Source organism: Eptesicus fuscus, chromosome 18 (genome assembly GCF_027574615.1).
Source record: "Eptesicus fuscus isolate TK198812 chromosome 18, DD_ASM_mEF_20220401, whole genome shotgun sequence".
Taxonomy (NCBI): Eukaryota; Metazoa; Chordata; class Mammalia; order Chiroptera; family Vespertilionidae; genus Eptesicus; species Eptesicus fuscus.
This window is the reverse complement of record NC_072490.1, coordinates 55437576-55445726: the sequence shown is the minus strand read 5'-3', so window position 1 is coordinate 55445726 and position 8151 is coordinate 55437576. Positions and strand designations below refer to the sequence as shown.

General features: G+C 45.5%; 1 pseudogene; it reads right to left on the bottom strand.

The window, feature by feature from the left end:
- Positions 1-289: 289 nt before the first annotated feature.
- Positions 290-765, bottom strand: LOC103297469 (60S ribosomal protein L29-like; annotated as a pseudogene).
- Between the last annotated feature and the right edge of the window lie 7386 nt (positions 766-8151).

Genomic DNA, 8151 nt, shown 5'->3' with positions numbered 1-8151 from the left:
CTCAGGCACGTACTTTCACTTTCTTTCTCCTAAGCTCTAAGGATCCCCATGAGACTTGCAACCAGGGGAACAGCGGGTAGTGGCAGCTCATCCCAGGTTACCCCCTGAACCTGTCTTTAAGGGCCCTCCTTTACCTGCTGTAACTTGTTTCCTGAGTCCAGGCAGCCCAGTGTGGCTCACGTCCTCAGGCTTATTTGTACCAATTGCACAGAAGGACACCAGCTCTATGCAGACAGTAGCCCAGGGGCCACATGGATCCTTCCATCCTCACATCAGCAGACAGCGGCCTCTACTGTAGAGCCTGCATGGGGGCCTGGGCATCTTTGAGAGCCTGAGTCAGAGCCTGAACCTGAGCCTGAGCTGCAGTCAAAGCCTGGGGCTTGATTTCAGCTTTGGCCGGGGACTTTAGCTGGCAGAGCTTGAGACCCTTGGTGATGTGGACACGAGCTCATTTCCCAAGCTTGGGTGAGCAGTGTAGGCAGGTCAATAGAGCTTGTGGTTGTCACCCTTTGGGATCTTGGGCTTGACCTCCTTGGGCTGTACGAGCGCCTGGAGAGCCTGAGGATGTGCACTCATGGCCTTGGCATTGTTGGCCTGCATCTTCAGGCTCTTCTTGCTGTGCTTCCTGGCAGAGCACATGCTCCCCAGGAACTTGGGGTCTACCCCTTTAAGAGATTCGTATCTTTGCAGTCGGGGTTTCTTGCTGCCATTTCTGTGCCATTTTCGGGACTGGTTGTGTGTTGTGTGGTTCTTGTACTCGGCCATGTCTGCACGGGAGCCTGTGGCTCCCAAAGCGCCTGGGACCAGAGGAGAAAGAGAGCGTGGCTCCCTCCTGTTCCCATGGCTCCTTCCTGCATTGGGTGGTCCAGTCTGCGCTCACTCCTGTTGCTGGGATCTTGCCTCTTCTGTCTGAAGCCTTTTCTTTGTTTCACTGTCCCCATCCTCTCTAATAAAATGGTAATATACAAATTAACCATCACTCTGCTACATAAGCCATGCCCACCAGCCAAGCCACGCCCACCAGCCAATCAGGGCGAGTATGCAAATTAACCCCATCCAAGATGGCTACAGCCACAGAGAGCAAGGTTTCCCAGGTAACAGAGCAAGCCAAGCTTTCCATAGCCGTTGCAGGCCTAAGCTTCCACTCAAGCTACAAAGTTTCAATTATAGAAGGTAAACAAATTCAAACAAATGGCGGCAGAATGGAGCTTGAGAGAGCAGGCCAGGGTTGCCGGCGGCAACAGGGGAAGCAAAGCTTTCCGCACACCCTGGCGGGGCTCTCCCGCTTAAGGCTACAAAGTTTCAATTGTAGAAGGAAAATACATTCCAGATACCAGGGCCTCCGCTTGGGTCGACAGGGGGCGTGGCCAGCCTGCAAACCACCACAGGCCCCTCGCTCAGGCCGCCCCACGCCCCAAGGGAACCCCACCCTGATCAGGGACACCCTTCAGGGCAAACCAGCTGGCCCCCACCCGTGCACCAGGCCTCTATCCTATCTAATAAAAGAGTAATATACAGATTGATCATCACTGCAACACACAATATAGCTGCCTCCATGTGGTCAAAGATCCTGCCCCCATGTGGACACAAGATGGCCACCACAAGATGGCCAGCAGGAGAGGGCAGTTGGGAGGCACCCGGCCTGCAAGGGAGGGCAGTTGAGAAGGACCAGGCCTGCAAGGGAGGGCAGTTGGAGGTGATCAACCCTGCAGGAGAGGGCAGTTAGGGGTGACCAGGCTGGCAGAGGAGGGAAGTTGGGGGCAAACAGGCTGGCAGGGGAGCAGTTAAGCATCAACCAGGCTGGCAGCGGAGTGGTTAGGGGGTGATCAGGCTGGCAGGCAGAAGCGGTTAGGGGCAATCAGGAAGGCAGGCAGGCAAGCAGGTGGGAGCCAGCAGTCCTGGATTGTGAGAGGGATGTCCGACTGCCCGTTTAGGCCCGATCCTGGTGGGATCGGGCCTAAACGGGCAGTCGGACATCCCTCCAGGAGTCCCAGATTGGAGAGGGTACAGGCTGGGCTGAGGGACAACCCCCCGCCGTGCACGAATTTCATGCCCCGGGCTTCTAGTCTTTAATAATGTGCTCTCAGAACCACCTGGACTCGGGGCGTGAACCCTTTCCTACGTTAGGTCAAGAACCACATGTTCCAGACCATGCTGGGCAGACCCTCCGTCCTGGTTCCTCGCCAGTGACAGTTACAGACTGAGAGCTGGCTGAGCACATAGAACCTTAAATATATTCTTGAGTATCATCAGTACTTAACACACTGCCAAGTAAACGCAGGATTCCTCATTAAAAATTCTTATTTCTCTTATAAAAACAAAACAAAACAAAACAAAACAAATTCCAGTCTTGCTTTTCAATACTGGAAATCAGAATGCGATCTTCATGAGAACATAGGAGACATGTTCCCTCTTTCACAGTCGCCAAGTGTGTGTTTACCCGGAGGAAAGTGATGGTGAGTAACGGAGTGTGGCAGTCAACAAGTTGGGCATCCATCCAGCACTCCACCGCTTCCCTGCTGTTATCTTGTCATCTGAGCCGGGACTTGGAAATGGGATCTGCTTAGGGACAAGGGCGCTGCGTTCACGAAGATTGAAACAGGCTCTTTGGGAAATCTGACCCAAGGATCATGATTTTAACTTGACAGTATCCCACCTTCTGTCCATTTTCTGTCTTTTAGGTACGCAGGTAGAAGAGATGGTGGCCTCGGTCAGAGCGCTGGCCAAAAACAACCAGGGCCAACTATGCCATTACCCATGGCAGCAGGCTCAGTGCCTTGGGCCCATGATACATTGAGGAGCATATGAAAGTGTTTTAATTTCTTTTTTTTATATGTTTTTATTGATTTTAGAGAGAGTAGAAGGGAGAGGGAGAGAGAAACACTGATGTGAGAGAGAAGAATCAATCAGCTGCCCCCTGCATGCCTCCTACTGGGGATTGAGCCCCTGACCCGGGCATATGCTCTGACCTGGAATCGAACTGGCAACCTCTTGTGCATAGGACAACACCCAACCAACTGAGCCACAGTGACCAGGGCAAAAATGTTTTAATTTCTTTCAAAATCAGAAGAAAAACATAGATACAATCCTGCCTACAGTATATTCATCTTTATATCAACACAGTCACAAGTATAATTTTTTGTGCAGGAAGGAGCTCATGGAGATAGAAATGCTGAGTGGTCACAAAACTCATCATGTGAATCTGGAAACTGATGGCAACTCAAAGACTTTAACTGAAGAGAATGAACCAAAGGGGCTCTTTGCAAAGGTGTGGTTGGGTTAAGAAAAACAAGTAAGTAGTGAAGTGCCCAGGGCCCAGCAACCATGGGATCCATCATCACCGTGGGGATGGGATCACTGGCCAAACCCAACCAGCAGTCAGCGGGGAAGGTAGCCCAGAGGCTCAGTCCATATAGGCCGGACTCGTGGGACACAGAGCAGGGCAGACAAGAGCAAAAACTATATGGAGTGGGTGACGGGGTCATGAACACAGAATAACGGTACTGGGACTCAGATTCTCACCACTCCCTGTCTCTAGAATTTTCAAGTGGGTCTAACTCCTGCCTTTGTGTAGGATTGATAGGGTCTAGACATGGAGTATAGAAGGAGGAACTTATTTTCTGTTTGAAAATGAAAAAAATATATACCCCACACCAGATTCGAAAGGATAGTACCCCATCAGGTGGCAAGTATCTCAGCCTTTCTTGCCCATTGGCTTTATTTGGAAAGCATCTGTCTTTGAGGATTTAGGTTTCCGATTCCTTTCACAATCAGGGTTCAGCCTCCTGTTCTGGTCCAATGAGGGGACAGCCTGGAGAACTGGTCAAGAAAAGCCTTTTGAACCACACTGCCTGGCCCACTTTGGTTATTGAGTAGCTACATGATGTCCCTGTGCCTCAGTTACTTTATCTGTAAAGGCAGGACAATAGTAGGACATGCTTCATAGGATGGTGGGAAGATTAAATGAAATAATAGATTGAATGAAAAAACATTTATACAGTGCTTATTATGAGCTAAGCACCATTGTAAGTGCTTCATGTATGTTGACCCATTTAACTGCACAGAGAAAAGCAAAGATGAAAACACAAAGAAAGACAAACTTGTGATGGTAGTATTTGAGAATCTGCATACAGTTGTGCTTGACACTAAACTGCCACTAGATTTTTCACATCTGTGAGTCAATAAATATTCTTTAATTTTTGAGGGGTCTTAGCCAGTTAAATTGAATTTCTGCCACTTGCAACTAAGACAGTTTCAATAAAGAAGTGATGATATAGCTATGTATATGTACACACATGTATGCATATTGTATATATTTACATATACATAAATATACATTCATTAGCTAAACACATCAAGGGAAGTTATAGAATACATAGGCAATGTCTCTAAACTTTAGGGGATGCTTCTTCAGAGAGTCTTCCATTAAAACATGTTAGTAATACGCCCTCTTAATAGAGGAGGATGGGAGGAAGCTCCAGAGAGCCAGGGTAACTTTCCCAGTCACTTAGCTGATGACTGAGTGAGCTAGGACTCAAACCCAAAGACCTCGTTCTTTCTCATAATAGGCTTCCTCTGCTTGTAATACTCAGAGGGCAGGGATGGATGGACCCTGGGTTTGAGCCAGTGTGGTTTTTGCCACCCTCTTTTGTTTCATAGGAGATTGGGGTAACTGCTAGAATGCAAAGGATGATGAGGTAGAATCGTGGCGATGAAGACAGCTCATAATAATAAGTGAGTTCCATGCATCAGCTTTGAAAAGGCAACCATCTCTCCTACAGATGACTGAACCCTGAGGCTTTCCTCCACCTGCTGCCACACTGTGTGTGCATTTGCAGCAAAGCTTTCCACATTTACTTCTGTGGAAACTGACAGAGTAATTGTCTTACTATGTTATGTGCTTTGGCAACAATAGAAGTGGGGCCCACAGGTCCAAATCCAGAAGCGAATCCCTTCTTTTTAATGATTCCTGTTTGTTAACACTCTTCCTGCCCTTATGGGAAGAAAAGGCAGGTCCTAGTGGTAGGTGCAGGTGGGTAGATGGTGGGGGAGTAGATAGTACTTCCAGGGCCCAGAGCCTATAGTCTCCGGCTCCTCCCAGGGTGGGCCTGGGTCTGGAGTGGGGCCAATGAGTCTAGAGGCTCCAGACTCTGAAGGATTCTGTCTTTCACAGGCCCTTCAAATCAGGAATGAAGAATGAAGGAACACACTCAGACCTTGTCAAGTCAAGATTCCCATCCCTTGGGGCAAATATCACATGATTCCCTGTGACCCTCTTTCTGACCTTCCTCAGGCCCAACTCCTTTCTATGTCCTCTGGGCTTCCACAGCTGTAACAGAACACTCATTATATCTTTCTCTAATACTTCACAAATTATTTCCCTCTTTATAATATAATGTCATTATAATCTAGACTCCTAGAAATAAGAAAATACTCATAATTCTTTTAAAAAAATTCTCACCTGGGGACATGCTTATGGATTTTAGAGAGAGGGGAAAGGGAGGGAGAGGGGGAGGGAGGGATGGGAGAGAGAGAGAGAGAGAGAGAAAGAGAGAGAGAGAGAGAGAGAGAGAGAGAGAGAGAGAGAGAGAAGAAAGAAACATTGATTGGTTGCCTTCTGTAGCACCTCGACTGGGGTTCAAACCCACAACCTAGGTGTGTGCTCTGACTGGGAAACGAACCCGCATTCTTTCAGTGTACAGGAGGATGCTCCAACCAACTGAGCTACACCAGCCAGGGCAAGAATCATACTTTTCTTTTTTTCCTTTTTTAAATATTTTTTTTATTGATAGATTACAGATATCTTCCATTTTCCACACTTCCCCTCCTCCTCCCAGCTTCACCCCCCCCCCCCACCAGGTCTTCACTACCCTATTGTCCGTGTCCATGGCCTATGCATATAAGTATATAAGTTCTTTGGTTTATCTCTTCTTGTCCCCCAACCCCATATGTCAGTCTGCTCCATGCCTCCCTGCTTTGGGTCTTATTTTGTTGGTCAATTCATTTTGTTCATTAGATTCCACAAATAAGTGAGATCATGTGATATTTGTCTTTCTCAGTTTGGCTTATTTCACTTAGCATAATATTTTCTAGATCCATCCATGCTGTCCCAAAGGGTAAGAGATCCCTCTTTTTTATAGCTGCATAGAGTACCATAGTGTAAATGTCCCACAGCTTTTTTATCCATTCATCTACTGATGGGCACTTGGGCTGTTTCCAAATCTTAGCTATTGTAAATAATGTGGCTATGAACATAGGGGTGCATATATTCTTTCTGATTAGTGTTTTGGGGGTTTTAGGATATGTTCCCAGAAGTGGGATCGCTCGTTCAAACGTAAGTTCCATTTTTAATTTTTTGAGGAAACTCCATACCGTTTTCCATAATGGCTGCACCAGTCTGCTTTCCTACCACCTGTGTACTAGGGTTCCTTTTCTCCGCATCCTCGCCAGCACTTGTCATTTGTTGATGGTAGCCATTCTGACAGGTGTCAGGTGATACCTCATTGTTGTTCTAATTTGTATCTCTCTGATGATCAGTGATATTGAGCATTTTTTCATATGTCTCTTGGCCATCTGTATGTCCACTTGGGAGAAGTGTCTATTTAGGTTCTTTGCCCATTTTTCAATTGGATTGTTTGTCTTCTTTTTGTTAAGTTATATGAGTTTCTTATACTAGGTGTACCGGTTAATAATAGTGGATTTTGTAATAAAAGAAAACACGATAATTTCGAGAGAAACATCAAAAGTGCTTTATTCAAGTAATGTCCATCGCTAGCTACACATTTCCCCATCTTTCAGGTAATTTGTGGATACCGTCCCAATAGAACTTTTCTTGTTTTGAGGCAAACCATTCAGAGACCCAATTTTCCACTTCTTCGTATGTTTTGAAGTGCTGCTCAGAAAGTGCGTGTGCCATTGATCAGAACAAGTGGTCATCTGAAGGAGCAAGGTCTGGTGAATACAGCAGGTGGGTTAATACTTCCCAGGCAAGATCTTTTAACGTGTCTTTAACTGGTTTTGAAGTGTGTGATGGTGCGTCATCATGAAGCAAAAGTACTTTGCTGTGTCTTCTGGCACATTCTGGTCATTTCATGATCAAGGCGTGGTTCAAATTGATTATTTGTTGTTGTTAGCGATCAGTATTAATGGTTTCACCTGATTTTAGAAGCTCATAATACACCACACCTTCCTGATCCCACCAAACGCAGAGCATTGTCTTCTTTCCGAAGCAATTTGGCCTTGCAGTCCATGTTGATATTTGACCTGGATCAACCCATGATTTTGTGCATTTGGGATTCTCAAAATAAATCCACTTTTCATCGCCCATCACAATTTGATGCAAAAAAAGACTCTTTCGCCATTGAAGCAACATTTTACTGATGACTTTTCGATTTTCCATTTGTCTTTCGTTCAGTTCATGTGGCACCCATTTTCCTTCCTTTAAAATCTTTCCCATTGCTTGTAAGCGATCAGAAATTGTTTGCTGAGCAACGTTTAATCTTTCTGCAAGTTGTTCTTGAGTTTGACACGCATCTTCATCCAATAATGCTTGTAATTGTTGGTCTTCAAACTTTTTCAGTTCACCTGGATGTTCTTTGTCTTTCACATCGAAACCATCACCTTTAAAGCGTTTAAACCAGCGTCCACAAGTATCTTGAGATGGAGCATGTTCACCATAAGCTTCCTGAATTATTCAGCAGCACTTTCCTTCAAAATAAAGCAATGAATTAAAACTTCCCGCAAATGCTCTTTTTTTTTTGGCACAAAATTAGGCATTTTCAAGTGTAAAAATATCTATGATAACACCTTCAGCAAATTTGACATATGGAGTTTTGAAGCTTGTTGTCAATACAACAAAATAGCATACATATCAAATCGCATATATATCAACATATGTGTAACTCCATCTATTGAAAAAAAATCCACATTATTAACCAGTACATCTAGTATATTTTGGATATTAAGCCTTTATCAGATGTATCATTGCCAAATATGCTCTCCCATACAGTGGGCTCTCTTTTCATTTTGCTGATGGTTTGTTTTGCTGTGCAGAAGTTTTTTATTTTGACGTAGTCCCATTTGTTTATTTTCTTCTTAGTGTTCTTTGCCCTAGGGCCGTGGTTGGCAAACTGCGGCTCGCGAGCCACATGT